The sequence below is a fragment of the Jaculus jaculus genome, chromosome 21, assembly GCF_020740685.1.
Source record: "Jaculus jaculus isolate mJacJac1 chromosome 21, mJacJac1.mat.Y.cur, whole genome shotgun sequence".
NCBI classification, from domain to species: Eukaryota; Metazoa; Chordata; class Mammalia; order Rodentia; family Dipodidae; genus Jaculus; species Jaculus jaculus.
The window spans coordinates 7,431,884-7,458,956 of NC_059122.1; the positions used below are offsets into that span (position 1 = coordinate 7,431,884).

The 27,073-nt window shown below is 46.4% G+C and overlaps 1 non-coding gene across 1 annotated transcript; it reads left to right on the forward strand.

Moving 5' to 3' along the window:
• The first annotated feature begins 22,963 nt into the window (after window positions 1-22,963).
• LOC123456403 lies at window positions 22,964-23,070 on the forward strand. The gene has a single exon (XR_006634505.1). It is a non-coding gene; the product is annotated as a U6 spliceosomal RNA (small nuclear RNA).
• Window positions 23,071-27,073: the final 4,003 nt, after the last annotated feature.

Sequence of the window (27,073 nt, forward strand, 5' to 3'; positions counted from 1 at the left end):
TCTCCTTTCACTGCTGTCAGTGAAGCATCCCATCTCCCAGAATGCCCAGCTGTAAGGGCCTCATACAAGAGAACATCGGCGGCTGGAGGGATGGCTTAGCGGTTAAGGCGTTTGCCTGCAAAGCCGAAGGACCCAGGTTCGATCCCTTAGTATCCATGTAAGCCAGATGCACAAGGGGGCGCACACGTCTGGAGTTTGTTTGCAGTGGCTGGAGACCCTGGCATGCCCATTCTCTCTCCCCCTCTGTCTGTCTCTCTCTCTGCCTGCTTCTTTGTCTCTCACTCTCTCAAATATATATATATATATATATATATATATATATATATGAAAATTTCATATATATATATATGAAAATTAAATATATATATATATATATATATGAAAATTTCATATATATATATATATGAAAATTAAAAAAGAAAAGAAAAGAAAGAGAACATCTGTGATGTCAGGACAGCTTCTGCTTTTGACAGATAAACTCCCTTGCAGCTCTGACATGCAGCCACCGTATCTCCAAGTCCTGTCCCGACGCACCAGGGTGAGTCATGTCTCCAGAACTCAGAGGCCCTTGCTCACTCCGAGGACTTGACATTCTTTGGGGTGGGGGAACCTTTCACTCTTCAAATATTATCTTTCTGATGTGATCCTTGGCAGTACCCTAGGGTTGGGTCAGTAGAGACATCCTACCTACTTTCTCAGTTCCTGGCAGCCTTGTGCCTTCTCCTAAGGAGCAAAGCCGTGAGGGACCACGTGGCCCAAGGGGCAGGGGTGAGCTCTGATTCAGTGTTTATGAAATGTTAGCTTTTGGGGTGAGACCGGGCTGAGGCTGAGTGTCTGGGGAAGTGGTGAGCCAAGCCAATTGTAGTTGGAGCCGGGAGGTCAAGGCCACTTCCCTCTTCCTAGCTGTGCGTCCATTACCAGGTTGTTGAAATTCTGGGTCCCAGCTGCCTCAGGTGTAAAAAATGTTCATGAACTCCCAGCCTGCTCGCTGCCAGAATGATTCAGAAATGTGGAGGGAACGTGCTTATGGGCTTTCGCTGACTATATGATGTACATTTTATTTTATTTATTTATTTTTAAATTTTTTTAAAAAAACATTTTATTTATTTATTAGAGAGAGAGAGAGAGATTGAGAATGGGTATGCCAGGGCCTCCAGCCACTGCAAATGAACTCCAGATGCATGTACCCCTTGTGCATCTGGCTGACATAGGTCCTGGGGACTCGAACCTGGGTCCTTTGGCTTTGCAGGCAAAAGCCTTAACCGCTGAGTCATCCCTCCAGCCCCGTGTGATGTGCATTTTATAGATGTCACTCTATCGAATGCTCGGTCGGGCTGGCGTGCTTGCAAGGGGAGGTAGGACTGGCCTCAGCAATGAGTTTCCACACACCAGCACATCCCTGCTTATATGGTGAAGGGCTCCTTTTTTGTTTTCCTTGTGACTATGAGGTTCCATTATGTTTGTCGAATCCTTCATACTCGTCACTCAAGCAGGATCACAGACCATTTATTGTGGTGGTGTGATGCCCAGGGTTATCGCTACTCCACAACTCTCCCTTCCCTTGCTCAGTGGCTGGGCATCGCGCTGCCCCAATCAACGTTGGGAGAGCAGCGGGTCCCCTTCCACAGGACACCCTAAGACAGTGATGCTGGGAAGGGGATGCCCCCACTTGGGATCTTCTCAGCTTTGATGTCATGAGGGACCGCTGCCTTTAGAATCTGCCTGGAAATATAAGGCTTGCCGTGTCCACTGTTGAGTATCTCCACGGGTGATTTCTCTCTCGCACATTGAACTGCATGCAGCATAGCTTTTTTTCCAGCTTTCTGTCAGCTGGTCTACATGGAGGAGGTTTTCAGCTCGGCCTCAGCAGGATTTCTCAGTGGCCTTGCAGCCCAAGTATATGGAGTCCTCAGCAATAGGGTCTTACCATCCATTCCTGGTGGGAAGCCAAGGGCCTCAGCAATGGTCTGTAATGTTTTGGGGGCATCAGGGACCTCCCTGGCTAATAAACTCACTGGAAGGTATCCCATCCCTGGTACTGAAAATTTTCTAGTAACAATCTATGGCTCCTGTGTGTTCCATTGTCCAAGAAAGTAGGTTTCCATATGATTTATTTATATCCTCTTAGATTTTGATTAGCCCTCCCTCCACCTTTCCTTTACTCAGTCTCTTCTCCTGACCTGACTTAGGCCTTTTTACCCCCATTAATCTATTCTTCTATTTACATATATTACAACACCATCCTATTAATTCCCCCCTTCCTTCCTTTCTATTCCCTTTATATCTCCTTTCTAGCTTACTGGCCTCTGCTACTGAGTTTTCTCCCTACTCACACAGAAGTCCAATCATCTGTAGCTAGGATCTACATATGAGAGAGAACATGCGATGTTTGGCTTTCTGGGCCTGAAAACTTCAAAGCTGTCAATCTAATTGAAGAAATGTTTATGCTGAAAGTAAACTCCACATACTTGGGCTGCAAGGTCACTGAGAAATCCTGCTGGAACTGAGCTGAAAACCTCCTTCATGTAGATCAGCTGACAGAAAGCTGGAAGAAGCCATGCTGCATGCAGTTCAATGGGAGAGAGAGAAATCACCAGTGAAGATATTCAACAGTGGACATTACAAGCCTTATATTTGGCCAGCCAGGCCAAATGAGCCAACAGATGCAATAGTGGCATGTCTGTTATGGGGGAGACCAACCACCCTCTAATTTGACTGGAGGCCTGCTCCATGGGAGGGAATACATCCCTGATACTGAAAACCTACAATAAGGGTGGTCATGAGCCGTAGGGGTGTAACGTCTGCTGCTGTCTGGCTAAATGTATATACTCTGCTCACCAAACTGCCCAGTAAGCACTTCTCTTAATTTTCATACCCTTATATTAATGATACCCTAACTTTTGGTAGAGAAGCTTCTCTTTTCAGATGGCAGTGACCTTGGGATGACTCAGAAGGCACCATGGTGCTAAGAAGTGACAGGAGCGCTCAGCACTGAAACATCTCTATCACACACCTTCCAAGGCTCAGGGTCCATTGCGGAAGAGGTGACAGAAAGAATGTAAGATCCAAAGGAAGGGCAGGACTCCTTACAACGTGCTCCTCCAGACACAAAATGGCCTGGATATCCATGACCTCACAGTGCCTGACACTACCTACCCAAGACCATCATAAGAGGAGGAAAAGACGATGACATCAAAATAAAAGAGAGACTGATTGAGAGGGGGAGGGGATATGATGGAGAATGGAGTTTCAAAGGGGAAAGTTGGGGGAGGGAGGGCATTACCATGGGATATTGTTTACAATCATGGAAGTTGTCAATAATAAAAAAGCAAACCCATTTGGATGAGATGATAATGAGAAATCTGTATGTCAAGAGGATAGGCACATGGTGCAAGGTCTTCAAGATTGGCAAAATAGTTATTGATTAGTAATTCACAGACACGGGCCACCAGCTGGAGGCGCTGTCTGCTCCAAAAATAATAGCCGGTGCTCTGAGCCAAGGAGCAGGTCTCTCTCACTGACAGAGTACTGTGGGTGGGTGGACTTTGGGGAGAGTCAGGAGCTGGACAGGGCAGGTCTCTACAACCTCACCCTCTCAGTTTTGGAAATATATTAATTTAATCTAATTTATTTATTTGACAGAGAAAGAGAGAGAGAATGGGCACATCAGGGCCTTCAGCCACTGCAAAGGAACTCCAGACGCGTGTACCCCCTTGTGTTTCTGGCTAATTGAACCTGGGTCCTTCAAACAGCTTAACCACTAAGCCAGTCCTTCAGCCCTGGAAATACATTTATTTTATTTTTTATTTATTTATTTGAGAGCGACAGACACAGAGAGAAAGACAGATAGAGGGAGAGAGAATGGGGGCGCCAGGGATTCTAGCCACTGCAAACGAACTCCAGACGCGTGCGCCCCCTTGTGCATCTGGCTAACGTGGGTCCTGGGGAATCGAGCCTTGAACCGGGGTCCTTAGGCTTCACAGGCAAGTGCTTAACCGCTAAGCCATCTCTCCAGCCCACATTTTTTTTTTTTTTTTTGAGACAGGTTCTTAAATTGTAACCCAGGCTGGCCTGAAGTCTACCACATGGGCCAAGCTGGCTCTGCACATCTGATCTTTCTGCCTCAGCCTCCCGAGTGTTAGGATCTACAGGCGGGCGTGAGCCATCACGCCCAACCCTGTTTGTGGAAATTGCAAATCCACCATGTGATCTAGGTTCTGCTCACATGGACACTGTAGAGTGTCACATCCTCTCATCAGGAAACGTGACGGTGGGGTTTATTGGTGGGAAGCTGAGCTACCACATGGCTACTTCCAGTTCCTTCCTGCTCCAGTGATGCAGTCAGGTCCTCATTGCTGGTAGAAATCACCCAAGCAAGAGCAGCTTGTGGGAAAGAGAGGTTTATTTTGGCTTACAGGCTTGAGGGGAAGCTCCACGATGGCAGGGCAAATGATGGCATGAGCAGAGGGTGGACATCACCTCCTGGCCCACATAAGGTGTACAATAGCCACAGGAGGGTGTGCCAAACACTGGCAAGGGGAAACTGGCCATAACACCCACAAGCCCATACCCAACAATACACCGCCTCCAGGAGGCATTAATTCCAAAATCTTCATCAGCTGGGAACCTAGCATTCAGAACACCTAAGTTTACGGGGGACACCTGCATCAAACCACCACACCAGGACAAATGGGCCTGGAAGGCATTGACTATGCCGTCCAGAATGATGAATTCTGATTGTTACTGAGCAGAGGCGAGTATAGCTCAAATTCAGAAATCCCTGGCTGGAGAGATGTGAAGCCTAAGGACCCAGGTTCGATTCCCCAGGACCCACGTAAGCTAAATGCACAAGGTGACCACGTGTCCAGAGTTCATGTGCAGTGGCTGGAGGCCCTGGTGCGTCCATTCTCACTCATTCTCTATCTCTCTCTCTCCCCCTCTGTCTCAAGTAAATAAAAAAAAAATAGATAAATGAAATGTTTTTTAAAAAAATTCCTCTTGGGGATCTTCTACACTTCTGTTTAATGTCTAGGGACTTTAAAAGGCTGTTAGCCTGAATACAGGAACAGATCACGAATGGCTCAGAACTCTCGGGGATGGAGATTTGATTTGGGTCACATCTCTGCTCAGGGGAAAGCCGACCAAACGTGACCCACCACGGGTTCCTCGGCCACCATGCATTTCACTGACCATCTCACGGAAGGGACAGGAAGTCTGGCTGTCATAAGGGTGGGGCTCCTGGGTTGTGGCAGCCGGGACAGACTCCACCTGCTCTGGAAACCACAGGGCCACTTTCCCCTAGCCAGGCTTTGCGGAGTCATTCCTAAGTTTAGTCATTTCCTTATCTCTTCGCTTTGCCAAATCAGCCACCGATCTTTGCAGCAGGAAATGGAAATAATGTAATAATAATGCGAGAGAAATCTTACTGAGCACTGACTGCGTCTCAGGGACCATGCTCTATGCTAGGGACACTTGATTCCATTTCCTTCTTTCACTAGTCCCCTAAATCTGGAGTATGATTGCTCCTTTGTTCTTTAGTAGAGAAGGCATGGAAGCTTACAGAAGCCTCAATTTTGTCAAGCTTGTGAAGTGGGAATACGTACCCACAAAAATAGAAGAAAGCAGGTCACAGAAAACTGCACCAGGCTGGCTAAGGATTTGTTAGCTAAGACTACAAAATAATGTGTTAGATTCCTTTTTTATTGTGGAAAATTAGAAGCATGCACAGAATAGAGATGATACAATGAACCTTTGTGTACGGAGCGTCTTGGTTTCTACAGTCATTTCTCTGTATGGTAGATTTTGCCTCAGCAACCCCCGGACTATCCCATTCATTTAAATAGGCAGGACCTACCTTGCTCTAGTGAATTTTCTTGAATATTATGATGTTTAGACGTTTGCAGGTGTGTGCCACCAAGCCTGGCGTAAACATTTTAACTTTTTTACTTATTTATTCATTTGAGAGTGACAGACACAGAGAGAAAGATAGAGGGAGAGGAGAATGGGCACGCCAGGGCTTCCAGCCTCTGCAAACGAACTCCAGACGCGTGCGCCCCCTTGTGCATCTGGCTAACGTGGGACCTGGGGAACCGAGCCTCGAACCGGGGTCCTTAGGCTTCACAGGCAAGCGCTTAACCGCTAAGCCATCTCTCCAGCCCATTTTAACTTATTTAAAAAAATTCTTTAAGAGACTTTCGGTTAAGATGGTGGCGTAGGTACCATGCCAAAGCAGCCTAGGGGGGAAAAAAGACCACAAAACCTCAGCAAAATACACACTTTTACTAAAAAGCGAGGTGTATAGGAAATTGAAGCGGCAGCGGAGAAGTAGGAGAGATCCAGAGCATCCAGAGCCCGCACAGGCCAGCAAAAGTGGCTCCGGCAGCTCCGCCAACCGCAGGGGGGCGGCACAACAGAAAGCCGCCAGGCTCGGCTCCAGCCGCGGGAAAAGCCAGGCGCGGGCGCTTCCCCTCACACCGCGCTCTCCGCAACTCGGGAAACGTGAGGGGAGAGCGGCAGCGAGCAGCGGAGGAGCAGACCGCGAGGTAGAAGAACACGTGGACCAGCGAGACAACCAGAGCAGCCGCGGCTCCCTCCCCTCCCCCACCGCCCGAGCCCAGCTCCAGCGAACAGAGCAGCGGCCTGGGACCAGCCACGCCAACTTGGGCTGACAGCGGGACCCAAGCAGGAGCAGAGTTCGGCAGCAACATCAGCGGCTCCAGCACCGGTACCAGCGGCCCCAGCAGCAGCGGCCCCAGGAGCGGCAGCGGCGGCAGATCCCGCAGCAGCGGCTTCGGGGGGGGAGCAGCGGCGGTGGACACAGCAGCAGCAGCTTCAGCAGCAGTGGTGGCTCCAGCAGCAGCACCTTCAGTAGCAGCGGCAGCTTTAGCAGCAGCAGTTCCAGCAGCGGAGGTGCTGATCTGCAGGGCCACACTTGCCAGGCTCGGTTTGCCCCGCAGGAAAAGCCAGTGCCCAGCTCCAGAAATCAGAACAGCAGCCCGACGATCCAGGCAGCAACTTGACTGAGACCAAAATCATCCAAGGTAACTGGGATTGCACCAGGGAAGGGTCTCACTGGGTCGCAAGCTGACTTGGATCCCTCAACAGACCAGAAATCTTAACCTCTTTGTTGACAGAGGATCTGGTCGTTATAATAACTACTTTTGCATACATACTCAGGGCTGTTTTTGATTGAATGTGTACAGTGTTTAGTTAAATTTTAGAATCTACCTGTATTTTATTCCACTCAGCCTGCTTGAATACTCCCATAGCAGGGAAACTCAACCCCTAAGAACATCTTTGTAGATACTCTCAGAGTCTTAAGAGCCACACCTAACACCTTAAGCTCCTACCCTGAAAATATATTACATCAAATCAATTGATACAGCTAAGAATACCCAGCTAGCTAGAAAATCCAAGCATTAACTTAATCCAAGATGCAAAAATATACACATTATAAAAATTCTTTAAATAATTTTTTGTTTATTTATTTGTTTGAGAGCAACAGAGAGAGAGAGAGAAAGAGGCAGAGAGAGAGAGAGAGAGAGAGAGAGAGAGAGAGAGAGAGAGAGAACGGGTGCATCAGAGCCTCCAGCTACTGCAAACGAACTCCAGATACATGTGCCACCTTATGCATTTGGCTTATGTGGGTACTGGGGAATTGAACCTCAAACCGGGGTCCATAGGCTTCACAGGCAAGTGCTTAACTGCTTAACCATCTCTCCAGCCCCCCACTTTTTTAGCTTTTAAAAAACATTTTATTTATTTGTTTGAGAGAGGGAGAGAGGGGGAAGAGAGAGAGAGAGAGAAAGAGAGAAAGAATGAGTGTGCCAGGGCCTCCAGCCACTGCAGATGAACTCCAGATGCATGCGCCCCCTTGTGCATCTGGCTTACGTGGGTCCTGGAGAGTTGAACCAGGATCCTTTGGCTTCACTGGCAAGCACCTTAACCGCTAAGCCATCTCTCCAGCCCCATTTTAATTTATCATAGCAGTTGCTATCTGCCTCATGGAAACATGGCAAAGATTATTGAATAGTTAACAATTATTGTCAATTTGACGGGCTCTAGAGTCACCTAGGAAACAAATATGTAGGTACGTCTGTGAGGGAGTTTGTAGGATAGGCTAATTGGGGCAGAAAGTCCCACTTTAACTGTGGGAGGCATCATTGCCTGGGCTGAAGTCCTGGACTGCAGCTGAGCATCGGCATTCATTGCTCCTTGCTTCCTAGCTGTGGATGCGATGTGCCAAGCTGTTTCATGCCCCTGACACCGTGCCTTCCTCACACAGTAAACTATATCCCCTTGAACTGTAGGCTGAAGTAAGCCGTTCCTGTCTCCAGATGCTTCTTGTCAGGCATTTTGTCATGGCAACAAGAAAAGTAACCAACACAATTATAGTCACACTTAGCCAGGCGTGGTGGTACACGCCTTTCATCCCAGCACTCGGGAGGCAGAGGTAGGAGGTTCTCCATGAGTTCAAGGCCACCCTGAGACGCCATAGTGATTTCCAGATCAGCCTGGACTAGAGTGAGACCCTAACTCGAAAGACCCAAATAATAAATAAATAAAAGAATTCTTCCTAGCTGGGCATGGCGGTGACACACGCCTTTAATCCAAGCACTCGTAAGGCAGAGGTAGGCGGATCTCCATGAATTTGAGGCCATCCTGAGACTACAGAGTGAATTCCAGGTCAGCCTGTGTGGGTCCCTGGATCCTCGGGGGCCACAGTTCCAGGGAGACGGTCAGGCAGCTTGCGGAGCAGGGTCTTGAGCGGTTGTGAGTGTGACAGGAAGGATGCCCAGGAGACAGCTTCAGAGAACAGCTTGTTTTATTTGTCAGGGGAATGGGTTTGTGGGGAATGGGCTCCCAGCAGGACATTTCTGGAAGAAGTGTCCTGAGGCTCTGCTCAGGGATAGAGTTTAGAGGGTGCTTATAGTCCAGCGGAGGAAGAAAGCCCAGAAAAGACCAGCGAGAGGCTTTTCTGCTTTTGTGGTTTTCTGTCTCCTTTGGCTGGGAACATTCACTGCGCGTCTGTCTGTGTTTGGGGTGGGCACAGCACTTGAAGAATACTCATCATGTGGATGTGCCGCAAGAAGCACCGAGTCCTGAGCCCCGAGGGACATGACTTGCTGAGGTCTTGTGCCCTCCCAGGCTCTGTCCCTCTAGATTTCCCCTCTGTGCTGTATCACTGACTGCAGACCCGCTGGGCCCCCACTGGGTTTGTCCAGGGCCACCAGTAGGGAATGAGAGGGTGAAAGGGACGTGGCTTTGGAGTCACCTTGAGCAGGCTGTATCCTTCCGTATGGGGATATTTTTCCTCTGAGGGTGACCGCAAACAGATGTTTCTAGATGGCTGCCTCATCCCCTGGGGCTGAGGATTAAGCACGGTGTGTCTGGCTCCTGGTCACTTCACTACCTATTGTCTCTCCCTGCTGGCGGGACCCCATCTCTGTGAACAGCCCCACAGCAAATGAGCCCCTCTGGATTGCCTTGTTTTGGATGTACCATCTGTTTCCCATCAGGATTCTGACTGGAAGATAAGGACAGAGAAAATAAAAGAGGTTGTCAGACAGAATGCCCATGAATGAAATACAGACTGGATGTCCTGAATGTAGTGAAACAAGATTTAAAAAGAAAAGAAAAGAAAAAGGGCTGGAGAGATGGCTTAGGGGTTAAGGCTCTTGCCTGTGAAGCCTAAGGACCCATGTTCAACTCTCCAGGTCCCATGTAAGCCAGACACACAAAGGTGAAGTAAGGGCAAAAGGTCTCATGTGCCCACTAGGTGGCACAAGCATCTGGAGTTCGACTGCAGTGGCTGAGGCCCTGGCATGCCAATTCTCTTTGTCTCTCTAAAAAAAAAAAAAAAAAGCTGAGTGTGGTGTCACACACCTTTAAAAGAATAAAAAGATGTGTGGGGATGTGTACTGTATAGTTGACTCTGAGCATCTTGGTGACTAAGTGACAGAGTCACAGGCAACGATCTCCAGTCTGTAGAAACAGAACCTGCAGGATTGTCTCAGACCAGCGCTTTGTCACTCTTCCCCATTGACTGTGTTACGGATGGAAACGTGTCTCCCCTGGGTGATCAGTCCAATACAGCCTCGTGTCTGTGATCATGAGCTTATGCCAAAATAAGGGTTTTGTATATGAGATCACATTAAAACGAGGCCACAATGTGTATCCTATTCTTTTTTTTTTTTTTTTTTAAATTTTTACATAGAGGGAAAGGGAGAGAGAGAGAGAGAGAGAGAGAGAGAGAGAGAGAGAGAGAATGGGCTTGCCAGGGCCTCCAGCCACTGCAAATGAACTCCAGGTGCCTGCACCTCCTTGTGCATATGGCTTACATGGGTCCTGGGGAATCGAACCTGGATCTGGATCTTTTGGCTTGCAGGCCAATGCCTTAAACATTACTGCATCTCTCCAGTCCCATTTTTTCAAAAATTTTTTTTTATTAACAACTTCCATGATTGTAAAAAATATCCCATCATAATACCCTCCCTCCCCCCACTTTCCCCTTTGAACCTCCATTCTCCATCACATCCCCTCCCCCTCCAATCAGTCTCTCTTTTATTTTGATGTCATCATCTTTTCTTCCTCTTATGAGGGTCTTGTGTAGGTAGTGTCAGGCACTGTGAGGTCATGGGTATCCAGGCCATTTTGTGTCTGGAGGGAGCACGTTGTAAGGAGTCCTACCCTTCCTTTGATATTGCAGGGCTGGGTGGTCCTCTGTCACTTCTCAGCACCATGGTGCCTTTCTGAAAGAGACCGTGGGGGCTTGTGCCAGGGAAAGCACTGAGACAGGAGGATACCTCCTATTGAGAAGCTGCCATTTCAGCTTCACTGTAAGCCTCAGGGGCATGGAAACTGGTTTGTGCAATGGATCAATGCATGGCTCAGAGAGGTGTGGCTTTGACGGAGATGCGTATTCAACAGACATGGGGCAGAATGCTAGGAAGTTAGTGGAGAACTCGAAGACCCTGGTTCCACTTCTCACAAAGTCAACATTCCAGGGAGCCAAAAACAAAACAAAACAAAACAAAAAAAAAGGAATTAAACAGATGAAAGTCCTGCACCTAGCAGTGTGTGACTTTGTGGGTGCCAAGGGCTTTGAACCTGAGTGTCATCTCGTGTCCTTCTTGCCTCTGAGCGTGGCCCTGCCTTGTCAAACTTGCTTTCTAACACTTTCCTGGACTCTGGTCACTGGAAGACTTCTGTCCACTTCAGTGGGTCTTATCTAGGCTAATTTTTCTTCTTGTCGTTACTGGAGGTTTCCGGAGGGTTGAGTGTTGGAACACCAAGTGCGACCCTGGGAAAGCACCAGGACCCCCCCCCCCCCCGCCCCAGGGCTCATTTGCCTCTTTTGTGGCGTGTCGTTGATGGAGGCTGGACTGGGAGAACAGCTTTGCGGGTGTCACAAAACCTTCCGAGGGCCGGAGCTGATTAAAACAAACAGCTTGCCCTGCCCTCAGTGAATAGCCGGAGGTTATTTTAAATAGCATGAGAGTGATGTTGTTAGAATAATAGCTATTATTATTACTATAGTTGCTGATATCATTTTATTATCACATAAAGATTTTGGAATGAATATGTAGAAATTGGGAAACAGGCCAAAAAAATATCCGTGAGTAGAAAACAAATTATACCATATGATGGCCTTTTAGGCCCTTGTTTTCATTGCCTGCCTTTTCTTACATCACAGAGCCCTAATATGATCAGTATTGGGGTAGACAAAGCAAGCAGAATGAATACAACCCCTTTATAATGAAAGGAAAATGGGTCCGCATTTCTAGCCCCCAGTACTGAAAAGCTGCTAAGGACAGAGCCACGACCGGGTTGTGGGTAGGAGTCGTGGCTCTGCACTGATGAGGTGGTTCAGTACAGTGTGTTCCCTGGACTGTCCTTAAAATCAGCGATAATGGCCGGGCGTGGTGGCGCACGCCTTTAAATCCCGGCCCTCCGGAGGCATAGGTAGGAGGATCGCCGTGAGTTCGAGGCCTCCCTGAAACAGCATAGTGAATTCCAGATCTGCCTGGGGCTAGAGTGAGACCCTACCTCAAAAAACAAAACAGAAAGAAAAAATAAAAGGAAAGATAAGAAAAGAAAAGACGATGGCCTTTTGGAGGAAGTCTGCGGCAAGTTTGAGGTCCTTCCCGAAAAGCAAAAATCAGTGATAAGAATATGTACCTCACAGGCAATGAAAATAGTCAATGTTTGCACAACTCTGCATGGTGCCTGCCTTCTTCCCATACTCATTACTTCTTTCTTTTTTTTTTTTTTTTTAAATTTAATTTATTAGTTTTCTTTTCAGTAAATACAGGCAGTTTGGTACCATTATTTAGGCTCATCTGTGATCTACCCCCTCCCATTAGACCCTCCTTGTTATTGAAAATGGGTCGTGCGTTGTGGAGTTAGCCCCCAGTTATTAGTATGATAAATGTTTCTGAAAATCATGACCCAACATGTAACTCTGACATTCTTTCCGCCCCCTCTTCCGCAAGATTTCCCTGAGCCATGTTGGGTTCATTTTTGGTCTGCTTCAGTGCTGAGTTGTTGGGGGCCTCTGAGGCTCTGGCTCTCTGATTTGGTAGGAGTTGATTTTTCTCTGCATTGATCTCCTTCCCCTTTGTGCTGGTATCCAGTTCACAGGAAAACATCACCCTTGCTTATTTCGCCAGTTGTCCTTAGTTTCAGTTGGGCCCCTTCTGAGGTATGTTGGGGCAGCTCTCTTCTTAGGATCTGCATCTTTTTTTCCCTCGTTGTTTGTAGTGCAGCTAGGCGGTCGCCATCTTGACCGGACCTCCATTACTTCTTTCTTAAAGTATATTTATTTATTTGAGATGGAGAGAGAGGAAATGTCAGATAGATAGAGAATGGGCACGTCAGGGCCTCCAGCCACTGCAAACAAACACCAGATGTGTGCGCCCCCTTGTGCATCTGGCTTACATGGGTCCTGGGGAATCGAACCTGGGTCCTTTGGCTTCTCAGGCAAACTCCTTACCTGCTAAGCCATCACTCCAGCCCATGGACTGATTACTTCTAATCCACTCTTGGTCATGTGCCTTTGGTATCTACCCACACCTGGCCAATGAGGAATGACGGCCTGATGGGTGAAGCCATGTCTCTCTGGCTGCGTCATTAGCTGATGGCAAAGTTGTGGTAAGAGTTCTGCTTTCCAATGTGCAATCCCCTAGGATTAATTCTGTTATCACACAAAAACATTTTCTGTTGCTTTACTTAAATCTGCGTCTCATATATTTTTCTTAAATATATCTTTATTTATTTATTTGGTAAGTAGAGAAGAGAGATAGAAAAGAGCCAGGGAGAACGGCACATCAAGCCTCTAGCCACTGCAAATGAACTCTAGATGCATGCGCTACCTTGTGCATCTGACTTTACATGGGTCCTGGGGAATCGAACCTGGGTCATTAGGCTAGGGAGGCAAGCACCTTAACTGCTAAGCCTTCTCTCCAGTCCATGCATCTCATGGTTTCTGCTTTCTAGCCTTGTGGACTAACTTGGTGAAAATTCATTTTCCTCCTGGAATAATTACAAGACAAGATAGCCAGGCGTGGTGGTGCATGCCTTTAATCCCAGCACTTGGGAGGCAGACATAGGAGGATCAGCATGAGTTCAAGGTCATCCTGAGACTACATAGTGAATTCCAGCTCAGCCTGGGCCAGAGTGAGATCCTACCTCGAAACCCCTCCCCATCCCCCAAAAATGGACAAGATAGATGTAAACAAGTGACCCAAGCCCAGTGATGACTTTATATTCTACCTCAAGGCAGTTTGGGGGCTGTGGTGTGTGTGTATGGGGGGGATACCAGTCACACCAGGCCCTTCTTGCCAATTGGAGGGGTTTGAGGTCAGAATTTTCAGACTAGAGTACCACAGAGGAAAAAAACCCAAAACACACAGAGGAAAAAAGAAAAAAAATGAGCTACACATACATGGAAAGAACTTGCTGCCAAGAAAAAAATAAAATAAAATGATTGGGTGCAGATCAGCCCCTGAGCTCAGTATTGGGATATCTTTTTTTTTTTTTTTAACTTTTTGTTGTTTATATTTATTTATTTGAGAGCGACAGACAGAGAAAGAAAGAGGCAGAGAGAGAGAGAATGGGCATGCCAGGGCCTCCAGCCACTGCAAATGAACTTCAGACGCGTGCGCCCCCTTGTGCATCTGGCTAACGTGGGTCCTGGGGAATCGAGCCTCGAACCGGGGTCCTTAGGCTTCACAGGCAAGCGCGAAACCGCTAAGCCACCTCTCCAGCCCAGTATTGGGATATCTTGACATTTTGATCAGCCAAAGTGGAGAGATTTTTGAATTTATCCTACATATTCAGCTAACCCTGGGAGGGTCCTGCCTCATTAGGAGGGCTAAACCAGGGCTGAGCAGATGGCTCAACTTAGGATAGTGCCTGCCTCACGAATGTGAGACTCTGAGGTTGGGGCTCCGAAATCCATGTAAATGCCGGGTGTGGTGGCACACGCCATCTCAGCACCCTGGGGGGGGGGGCAGGGACAAGAGGGTCCTGGGCAAGCTGGCTAGCTGGATGAGCCAGATTCCTGAGCCCTGGGCTCAGTGAGAGACTTTGTCTCAATACGTAAGGTAGAGAACAGTAGAAGGAGACACCCAATCTTTGGCTTGTACATGGGCATCATACCCACATATACACACATGCACACACCCACCCACAGACACACACACACACACACACACAGACACACCCTCCCTAAGACATAATCACACTACTGAATAAGGGTGCTCCCACAAAAGAAAACTGTAAAAACAGCCAAGGTACAATAAAAGACATTCTCTATAGACACTCATGATTTCTACAGATAAGTTTGATTTGTAAAATGGTAAAGATTTTCCCGTTTAAAGAAGGACAGGATTTGCTTACCATCTGAAAACATTTTGTTCATTTGATATAAATGAAAAAAAAAAAAAAAGACCTTCGTGGTAAATATGCAGAGACAAGAAAGCTAGTAAAGTAGCCAAGGTCCACGATACCATCTTTTTTATAAAAATTTTTTGCAAGCAGTAAGAGATTGGGAGAAGAGAGAGAGAGAGAGAGAGAGAGAGAATGGGGGCGCCAGGGTCTCCAGCCACTGTAGACGAACTCCAGACGCGTGCGCCCCCTTGTGCATCTGGCTTACGTGGGTCCTGGGGAAGCGAGCCTCGAACCAGGGTCCTTAGGCTTCACATGCAAGTGCTTAACTGCTAAGCCATCTCTCCAGCTCCCAGTGAGGTCTTTTGACACCTCAGCAACATGTGTCCCCTGATAAGGTGTACCAAGAAAGCATCCTCTTAGAAGCCTTCCTCCCCCGCCAGGAATGCCTAACGTCTGTCTAGCTAGCGTCACTTACGCAAGGGCAGAATGAGTGCCATGCGCCAAAAGAAGTGATCAAAGCCTGAGGGTCATGAGTGATGAAAGACTAAGGAAGCGGCAGATCAGACGAGACCAGGAAGGCTTTACAATCAAACAACCTAGGCTAGATTCTGGGATCTATACAGACCACCGGTGAAAGTACTGGACAAGTTCTTTTTTGTTTTATAATTTATTTATTTGAGAGAGAGAGAGAGAGAGAGAGAGAGAGAGAGAGAGAGAGAGAGAGAATGGGCGCCCCAAGGCCTCTAGCCCCTGCAAATGAACTCCAGATACATGAGCCACCTTGTGCATCTGGCTAACGTGGGTCCTGGGGAATCGAACTGAAGTCTTTTGCCTTTGCAGGCAAACGTCTTAACCACTAAGCCATCTCTCCAACCCCTTATTGGACAAATCCTAATAAAGCCTCTAGGTTACTTCAGAGTATTATGCCAATGTGATTTTAAAAAATTAGATAATTGTATGCAGCTATGTGATATGTGAGCCTTAAGAGAGGCTGGTGAGGGCTGGAGAGATGGCTTAGCGGTTAAGCGCTTGCCTGTGAAGCCTAAGGACCCCGGTTCGAGGCTCGGTTCCCCAGGTCCCACGTTAGCCAGATGCACAAGGGGGCGCATGCATCTGGAGTTTGTTTGCAGAGGCTGGAAGCCCTGGCGTGCCCATTCTCTCTCTCTCCCTCTGTCTTTCTCTCTGTGTCTATCGCTCTCAAATAAATAAATAAATAATTTAAAAAAAAGAGAGAGGCTGGTGAGAAGGAAACATTCTTTATTGCTTTGGTAATTGTTCCGTAAGCCTACAATTATTTTGAAATGAAAAGTTAAGAATAATTTCCTTGCAACCTCCCCTAAACATCCTGACATGCAACTGGCCTCTATCTGAAATTTAAGAAACAATACACAATATTACATGCAGCCTTTCTGACGAAGAGATCATACTCTTTAATTTATTTTATGAGCCCATTATTACACGATCTCAGATATTAAAAGAAAGAAAAGCCAAGATTAATATCTCTCATGAATACAAATATAAAATGCTGGCAAAAAAACATTAGCAAAGCTTATCCAGCAATATCCTGTGTTTATCCCAGGAATGTAGGCTTGGTTTAACATCTGAAATTCAGTTATGTAATAAAATGATATTAATAGAATATAGGGGAAAACAATATGACCCTCTTAATAGAGGTGGAGCATTTGATATCACTAAACAGCCATTCATGATAAAATGCCTTAGTAACCTGGGAAGCGTAGCAGGTATAGAAAGAAATCCTGAAATATAGTCTTATCTGGGCTGGAAGGGTGGCTTAGTGGTTAAGGCGTTTGCCTGTAAAGCCAAAGGACCCAGTTTCCATTCCCCAGGACGCATGTTAGCCAGATGCACAAGGAGCCGCACACGTCTGGAGTTCATTTGCAGTGGCTGGAGACCCTGGCGCGCCCATTCTCTCTCTCTCTCCGTCTCTCCCTCCCTCTTTCCCTGTCAAATATATAAATAAATAAAAATAAAATCTTTAGCTGGGCGTGGTGGTGCACACCTTTAATTCCAGCACTCAGGAGGCAGAGGTAGGAAATCACAGTGAGTTCAAGGTCACTCTGAGACTACATAGTGAATTCTAGGTCAGCCTGGGCTAGAGTGAGACCCTAGCTAGAAAAAAAAAATCAAAAAATTAAAAGCAAAATAAAATATTTTAAAATATAGTCTTACCTATTAGGAGAAGATGAGAACTTCCCTAACATGATAAAAGTCTACCTTCAACTGACCTCAAAATGTTGATAGCGGGTTTTCATTGCATTCAAGGATGCCTGTCAATTTGACCAGTTCTGATCATTAACACACTAGAGATCTTTTCTTCCAACAGCATCTTAATTTTTAAAAAACATTAAATTAAATTAATTTATTTATGAGAGAAAGAAAAAGAGAGAGAGGGAGTAAAAGGGAGATAGAGAGAAAGAGAATGGGCACGCCAGGGCCTCCAGCCACTGCAAACGAACTCTGCATGCATGCATCTGGCTTATGTGGGACCTAGGGAATTGAACTTGGGTCCTTTGGCTTTGTAGGCTATTGCCTTAAGCACTAAGCCATCTCTCCTGAGACCTTTACTTCTCTCTTTTTTTGTTTTTAGCTAGAGTCTCACTATGTACCTCAGGCTTGAATCTGACTTGTGAGCCTCTTTGCTTTCCGGAGGACTGGAATTACAGTCATGTTCTCCCATGTCCAGATTCTGATATATAGATTTACTATAAAACTATAGGGGTAAAGATAGCGGTATGATATCAGGACGGATGTATGGATTAATGACAAATACTAGAATTCCTAAAGAAACCAACAAATACAGCATGGATTGGTTTTTGACCAAGGCACCAACATAATGCTGTGGGAAGGATGGTGTTCAGAGCAGATGGGGTTGGACCGGGCATCCACCTGGAAAAGGGTGAGTCCTGAAAGTTATACACCACCCTTACCCACCCACCTACACCCACACACATACACACACCCACACCACAAATTCACTATCCACTGATCAGAGAGCTAAATGTAAAGACGAAAAGCATCAGGAGCTGGAGGGATGGCTTAGCGGTTAAGGCATTTGCCTGCAAACCCAAAGGATCCAGGTTTGATTCCTCAGGACCCACGTAAGCCAGATGCACAAGGTGGTGCATGCATCTGGAGCTCGTCTGCAGTGGCTGGAGGCCCTGGCACGCCCATTCTCTCTCTCTCTCTCTCCCCCTCTTTCTCTCTCTGTCACTCTCAAATAAGTAAATAAAAATAAGCAAAAAAAAAATTAAAAACAAACAAACAAAAATAACATGTTGAAAGCAGAGTTTAAAAAGGACATGCCAAGTACACACTTCACAGCATGGGTCAATGGGTGCATAGGACCAGGAGAGCAGAAATGACAGCTAATGTCCAGGGTAGGGAGGGAGGGTCTTCTGGGATCATGGAAACTTTCATCTTGCTTATTGGTGCTGGTTTTGTCAGTGGGTACGTTTACCATAACTCACCTACATTTGGGATGAAGCTATGTATCGATAAAATTGATTCAAAAATTAACATGAATTAAATCTTAAGTACTTGCATGCATTCAGTTAACATTCTAGCTCATGACCAGGTAAGCTGATGGGTCAAATGCAATATATGTTTCCTTAAGGTCTTATAACTTTAAGCATATCTTAAAAAATATATATATACATATATATATACATATATATTTGATATATATATATACACACATATATACATATATTTGAGAGAGAGAAAGAGGGAGAGAGAGAATGGGTACGCCAGGGCCTCCAGCCACTGCAAATGAACTCCAGATGCACACGCCCCCTTCTGCATCTGGCTTATGCGGGTCCTGGAGAGTTGAACTGGGATCCTTTGGCTTTGCAGGCAAATGCCTTAACCGCTAAGCCATCTCTCCAGCGCCGCCCCCCCCCCACCCCTTAGGCATATCTTGAAAATATTCAATGTAATATTTGAAATGCAAAATAGGACCTTTGGATTAGTCCAAAGAATGATGCTAGCGTAGTTGGGACCAAGTCTTCCAGGAACAAATTCTAGTAATTAGTGCACACCTGGCCAGCCCATAAACAGCATCCTTGGATCCTGTTGTGTATCTGCCCCCTTCGGTAATGCTGGTATGTCTATCAAGTTGACTTGTTAGAGACTTGTGACAAAGAATCTAAAGCTCATTAATTTCATGCAGAACGTCTGCTTGCCCAACATGACGCTCATATTTGGTACAAACCGGCTGAACTGAGAAATGTTATCAACACAACAGTATTATGTCATTATGCATTAGTATTAAAGATTTACAATGTTCTTTGTTATTCTCCATGACCTTAATCATTTGTCACATTTAAAAAAATTTTTTTTTTACAAGTTCTGCTATTGTAGCATTGGACATTAAAATCATTTCAAGTAAACCTAAACATTTTTCATTGTTTTCTAAATGCTCCTAGCATCTGGAAAGAATCGTTCATCGTGTTTGGATAAATATTGGACATATGATATGATCTGTGCCAATATGCTAACATATGCCAATTTTTGGATGCTCTGGAAATATTTGCTATTTTTTTTCTAGCTTTAATTTTAGTTAAGCGATTTGTAAGCTTTTGCTTGTTTTTTATTTCTTTTTCTATGCAAAAGAAACCTGCCTATTTACATCCCCTATATATTTCTTATGATACGTACTATTATTTAGTAAGGTTTCCTATTTGAGTCTTGTATTTCACCATTCTTTTAAGACTTTTTTTCTTCTCTGGGTTTTACTTTTTTTCCATTTCTTTTTGATCGTGACTTCAGCTTGTACTTAATACCAGTGATTCATTTGGTAGTATTAAAATATAATTCTATTCAAAGCATACATAATTTGAATATTTCATCAGTGTTAAAATAAAAATCAGCATTATTTGTTTTTTTATTTTTAGAGAGAGAGGAAGGGAGAGACAGACAGGGTCAGAGCAAGAGAGAGAGAGAATTGGTACACCAGAGCCTCAGCCACTGCAATCGAACTCCAGATGCTTACGCCACCTACGGGGCATGTGCGACCTTGCGCTTGCCTCACGTTTGCGCCTCTGGCTCACGTGGGATCTGGAGAGTCGAACATGAGAATTGACGCTGAGGGCTGGAGAGATGGCTCCGTGGTTAAGGCGCTTGCCTGCGAAGCTGTAAGGACCTGGGTTTGACTCTCCAGATCGCAGTGTTCCCCGGATGAAGGAGCATGAGGTGGTGGGGAGCCAGTTGTGGCCAGTCTCCATCTTTACTCCTTTGTTGGAAAAACAAACAAACAAACAAACAATTTTTTGTTCCCCTTAACAAAACTATAAGCAAAAGTCCAATACAGAAAACTGCAGTCTGGAAAAGGACAGCGACCCATTCAAGATGCAGTCCCTTCAGGGAACAAGTGACCAGTCACCCCAGGCAAACAGTGGTGGATCGAACACTTTATCCCTGTGTCGATCTTAGGGAAGATTTTTTTTCTTTTTAGTTTCCATGTTTTATTATACCTTATGCTATATAATTTTTTATGTTTATTGTTATTATTATTATTATTATTTTTTAATTTTATTTATTTGAGAGCGACAGACACAGAGAGAAAGACAGATAGAGGGAGAGAGAGAGAATGGGCGCGCCAGGGCTTCCAGCCTCTGCAAACGAACTCCAGACGCGTGCGCCCCCTTGTGCATCTGGCTAACGTGGGACCTGGGGAACCGAGCCTCGAACCGGGGTCCTTAGGCTTCACAGGCAAGCGCTTAACCGCTAAGCCATCTCTCCAGCCCTGTTGTTATTATTAACAAGGCGTCTTGTATGGATACATCATGTGTTGGTAGCCTCTTTTCCCTCGTCCCTGACCCCATTCCGTTGGGGACACTCGTCTATAGAGTTGCAGGTGTTCCCCATGGGGTTGTAGTTTATGCGTTGTGGGAGCTAGAGAAGATTATTTTCTTTTCTTTCTTTTTTTAAAATTTTTTTATTAACAACTTCCATGATTATAAAAAATATCCATGGTAATACCCTCCCTCCCCCCTTTTCCCCTTTGAAATTCCATTCTCCATCATATCCCCTCCCCATCTCAATCAGTCTCTCTTTTATTTTGATGTCATGATCTTTTCCTCCTATTATGAGGGTCTTGTGTAGGTAGTGTCAGGCTCTGTGAGGTCATGGATATCCAGGCCATTTTGTGTCTGTGGGGGAGCACATTGTTAGGAGTCCTACCCTTCCTTTGGCTCTTACATTCTTTATTTATTTTCTTTATTAGACATATACATACTCAGTGTGTGAGCAGCACGTGCTGGTACCATCCTTACCCTCATCTCTGCTCCCCTCAAAAGGGATCCTCCTCCTTGGGGATGCCGGCTATCCTCATGGGGATTGTGGGTCGTGCATTGTGGGGGTAGCCATCAGTTGTCGGGAAGCGACAAAGTCTGTGTGTGTAATGTTCCAACTTGTGGCTCTAACAATCTCTCCGCCCCCTCTTCCGTGAATTTCCCTGAGCCATGTTGCGTTCGTTTTAGGTCTGCCTCAGTGATGAGGTCTTCGGATCCTCTGTGTCTGGATCTCTGGCTTGGTAGGAGTTGAGTGTTCTCTGTGTCTGTCTCCTTCACCCTTGTGAAAATATCAAGTTCACCAAGCAAGCAGCACTCTTGCTCATTTTCCCAATTCCTCTATGGTTTCTGCTGGGGCCCTGGTGAGGTGTGATGGGCTGATTCTCTCCTCAGGTTCTGCGTCCATCTGAAAAAGAGAAGCAAATTCTCCAATGAAGAGTGAAGTCAACACCAGATAAATGGGATAACCATTATTATTTTAGAGAGAATTTAATAGGTGTAGGCCCTCTTGAAATTAAAAGGAGATACACAGACACACATAAGTGTTTTTATCAAGGTAAGATCTCACTCTAGTCCAGGCTGACCTGGAATTCACTATGTAGTCTCAGGATGGCCTTGAACTCACGGTGATCCTCCTACCCCTGCCTCCCAAGCGCTGGGAGTAAAGGTGTGCGCCACCATGCCAGGCTCAACATACATAATTGTGTGTGTGTACAAGGACAGAGGGTCACAGAGGGAGGGATCTACCAGAGGAGGCACCTTGTATAGCCTGGGCGACAGAGTACCATGTGTGGGAGATGTTGCAGTCAGGTTTGCATTGCTGGTGGAAATCACCCAACCAAGAGTCGCTTGTGGGGAAAACAAAGAGGTTTATTTTGGCCTATAGGCTCGAGGGGAAGCTCCACGATGGCAGGGGGAAATGATGGCATGAGCAGAGGGTGGACATCACTCCCTGGCCAACAGAAGGTGGACAATAGCAACAGGAGAGTGTGCCAAACACTGGCAAGGGGACGCCGGCTATAACACCCATAAGCCCGCCCCCAACAATACACTCCCTCCAGGAGGCATTAATTCCCAAATCTCCATCAGCTGGGAGCCTAGCATTCAGAACACCTAAATTTATGGGGGGACGCCTGAATCAAACCACCACAGAGGGCCTCCTGGCAGAAGCTGGGTTAAGCTTGACAGGTAACTAGAGCCATGTAGACCCGCAGTTTTACCACCAGGTCCACTTGGGAAGTTGTGAGAAGTATATATTTCTTAGCAGCCCGTCCACATCTAACCAATCAGAAGCTCTGGGTATGGGGAACAAGAAATCTAATGCTTTATGCCTGGTTATGTTTTAGGACCACTGATGTAAACCGGGAAGGAGGAAGTTACTTCAGTCCCTGGAGCAGGAACGGGAGGGCCTGGGAGGCTGTAGCCAGTTGTGACTGTCACTTTGCGGCTGGGGTAGCAGCTCTGCACCCCAGTGGGTCACAGGAAGAGTTGGTGAGTGCAGATAGGATGGAACATGGACGGCCCCAAGCACCTGGAAAGGTAGATGGCTTTATCCTGTCATGAAGCCACCCAAGGGCTTTTAGGAGGAGGTCTGTGACTAATTAGTCTATTTTACCAGAGACATGGGAGGCAGGGAGGTGAAGGCGTCGCGTGCCACCATTTCTGTTTGAATGACTCCTATCAGAATACAAAGACGGAAACAGAAGCAAAATCACATGTTCTGCAGAGTCCATTTGCAGCCCAGTTCAGAGCAGTTGGAGGTGCTTTTTTCCGCTGCACGTGTACTAAAATTGGAATGATACAGAGAAGATGAGCCCAGCCCCTGCGCAAGGATGACACGCAAATTCGTGAAGCATTCCATATTTCAGAAACCAAAACCAGCCGGGCGTGGTGGCGCGCGCCCTTAATTCCAGCACTTGGGAGGCAGAGGTGGGAGGATTGCCGTGAGTTCGAGGCCATCCTGAGACTCCATAGTGAATTCCAGGTCAGCCTGGGCTAGAGTGAGACCCTACCTCGAAAAACAAACAAGAAAGAAAAACAGAAAAAAAAGAAAGAAGGAAAGAAAAAAAGAAAGAAAGAAAGAAAGAAAGAAAGAAAGAAAGAAAGAAAGAAAGAAAGAAATCAAAACCTGCCGAGAGTGGTGGTGCACACTTTTAATCCCAGCACTCGGGAGGCAGAGGTAGGAGGATCGCTGTGAGTTCGAGGCCACCCTGAGACTACATAGTGAGTTCCAGGTCAGCTTGGGCTAGAGCGAGACCTTACCTTGAAAAACCAAAAAGAAAAAAAAAAAAAAAAAAAAAAAAAAGCCCAGCTAGAGTTGTGTGGCTAAGAGTCAGCTGAGAGGAGCAGAATCTTTTCTTCCTTGCATTCTCTACCATGGAAATCCCTCCTATTGTGAGCCAGCAGCTGAAAACCTACGGCATGCTTTTCTTTGGGGTGGGTCACCTAAGGTCCCTGTGGGATTGATGATGCTACCGGAGAAGAGGAATCCACTAGACTTCCGCACATCAGTCCATCCACAGCCCTGGCCGGTCACCTGCCGGACGCAGGGTCCAGCTCTTTGGGAGAACATGCATGGCTCAGAGGAGGTTGGAATATCAAGGAACCCCTTTTCTATGGGAGAAGACTGAATGGGTACCAGCTGGGAGGCTTGGAGCACAGCCCAAAGCAGGCCTCCACTGGAGTGCAATGGGTTGGGAGACCCGCATCCAACTTGAAAAATGTATGCGCTCTTCAAATTCCACTCCATAACACACAACATCTGGACGCGCTTGAATGTGGATATTCTTGACATCAACTACTATTTAAATGACTTATCAGGGGCCAGAGAGATGGCTTAGCGATTAAGGCTTTTGCCTGCAAACCCAAAGGACCCTGGTTCCATTCCCCGGGACCCACGTAAGGCAGATGCACAAGGGGGCGCATGCATCTGGAGTTCGTTTGCTGGAGGCCCTGGCGTGCACATGCTCGGTCTCCCTTCCTCTCTGCCTCTTTCTCTCTATCAAGTAAATAAATAAATTTTAAAAAAATAAATGACTTAGCAGTAGGAGAAACGGAACGCCCCAGGTAGATGCCTGGTGTTGGTCTTGAACTTTGTACGGGCACCTGCAGGCTGTGACTGTGCCCCTGAGATTCGTAGCATCCAGCTGGGTGGAACTTCTGTTGGGGGGGGGTGAGTACAACCAGCCGTTAGTTATGCTTGGAATTGGGGGTCCCCCCTCCTGGCTGTGTGGCCTTGGGTGGATAAGCTGCCCTCCCTGAGTTTGCTTTCCTTGTCTATAAATGGGAGGCGATGGGGATGGGCATAGATGGCATGCACGCAGGTGTGGAGCGTATCACTTAGCATGCTTGCCTTAGACCCTCGCTGGGTTTGAGTTTGGAATCCCAAGAGGAAGCCCCGCCTCGACGCTTCCCATCGTGGGTGTTTTGTCTCGATACAGAGCTGGGCTTAAGAACATGGAGTAGTCTGTTAGTTACTGCCTTGTTGCTGGGAACAAAACAACACAAAAACCCCATTAGGGAGGAAGGGTTTATATAACTTCGGCTGACAGGTTTGGGGTTACAATTCACCGTGGTATTGCTGCCCCGCTGGCTGTACCCCTCTTCATAAGGCTCAGGACTCCAGCCTATGGAATAGTTGCTGTCCACAGTCAAAACGGATCTTCCCACCTCAGTTAACCTGAACTAGAAAATCCCTCCCAGATGTGCTCAGAGATTTGTTTCCCGGAAAATTCTAAATGGACACATGGACATTGTGTTTTAAGCCATAATCCCCAACTCCTTACCCCCTCCCCACCCCACAGGCTAATGCCCATCTCATAACGCAAAATATGTTCAGTCTAATTTCAAAAGTACCCACTGTCCTAAACGGTCACGGCACGAGTCAAAAGGATAGGTGTACACTTGGACACGCTCTTCTTTTTCTTCTCAATTTTTATTAACATTTTCCATTATAAAATAATAATAATTATAAAATTATAATAATAATTTTGAATTGTGTATCCCATGGTAATACCCCCCCCCACTTTCCCCTTTGAAACTCCACTCTCCATCAGATCCCCTCCCCATCTCAATCAGTCTCTCTTTTATTTTGATGTCATCATCTTTTCCTCCTATTATGAGGGTCTTGTGTAGGTAGTGTCAGGCACTGCGAGGTCATGGACATCCAGGCCATTTTGTGTCTGGGGGGAGCACGTTGAAAGGAGATGGACACTCTCTTCTGAGATTCAGGAAATCTCTTAACTATGGACTCCTTTAATATATATAAACAGTTTACATGCTTCCAATGAAGAATGGCACAGAGTAAACATGGCTAATCAAAAACAGGACACATAGCAGGACTGGAACAAAACAAGACTGAAACCCTGCAAGACAAACTATAAATTTTATAGCTCCATGCTAGGCTCCTGGGATGTGTAATGGAATCATCTGGATCCCAAAGACCTTGAGTAACCCCTTCCCTCCAGCTCTGATGCCTGTAACACTCACAGGCTGTCTCTTGGAACAGCTGAATGTATAGTTTTCTTAGGGTTTTGGCACCTCCAACATCTTGGGGTCTCCACTGCAACTTCACCGTCATGTCCCCTTGGCAGAGACATTGACCCTGGTGTGCATTGTCTGACCTCAGCAGCTCTCGGGAACCACGGCGCAAAATGTCGTGATCAACACATGTGTGTCAACACAGCATCTTTTATGCACCCTTCCCGGCGAAACAGCTGTCATATCAAGATGTGGCCTGACTCCTCTCAGTCATGGTTGTGGTCACCTCAGTGTTGTTTTCGAGCAGGGACTCCCCTCCCTCAGGGACATTCTCAGCTCAGGTTTTCTCCTTTCAAACAGATTGGCTTTCTCACCAGTGAGAGCTTTCAGTGGGTGGGAACTTGCTCCTCGGTCACCTTTTCTATTTTTCCAGTGCACCATAAGAGATTCCTTTTCTTTTTTTAATCAAAAAATTATTATTATATTATTATTTGAATTCATTTTTTTATTGACAACTTCCATAATTGTAAACAATATCCCATGGTAATGCCCTCCCTCCCCCCATTTTCCCCTTTGAAACTCCACTCTCCATCATGTCCCCTCCCCCTCTCAATCGGTCTCTCTTTTATTTTGATGTCATCATCTTTTTCTCCTTTTGTGATGGTCTTGCGTAGGTAGTGTCAGGCACTGTGAGGTCATGGATATCCAGGCCATTGTGTGTTTGGAGGAGCACGTTGTAAGGAGTCCTACCCTTCCTTTGGCTCTTACATTCTTTCCTCCACCTCTTCCACAATGGACCCTGAGCCTTGGAAGGTGTGATCGAGATATTGCAGTGCTGAGCACTCCTCTGTCACTTCTTCTCAGCACCATGGTGCCTTCTGAGAATCCTTTTCAATGGAGCTGATCTTCTTAACAGTTACAGCTGCTCTGGATGTTCCTTCTTTTTTTTTAAAAAAAATATTTTAAAACATTTTTTATTTATTTATTTGAGAGCGACAGACACAGAGAGAAAGACAGATAGAGGGAGAGAGAGAGAATGGGCGCGCCAGGGCTTCCAGCCTCTGCAAACGAACTCCAGACGCGTGCGCCCCCTTGTGCATCTGGCCAACGTGGGACCTGGGGAACCGAGCCTCGAACCGGGGTCCTTAGGCTTCACAGGCAAGCGCTTAACTGCTAAGCCATCTCTCCAGCCCTGGATGTTCCTTCTTGAGATGTTTCCTCCTCCAGACAAACAAGTCCATCATCTCTGAGCTCAGAGTGTCAACCAAGTCCTCATGACATGGCACCGTGCAGCTGGGTTCTTTCAGCAGCATAGGACACAGACTTCCTTGCAGAGTCCCTTTTGACGTTTCGCGAGCTGCGCTTCCGCTGTCTGCATTTCCCTCAGCCTT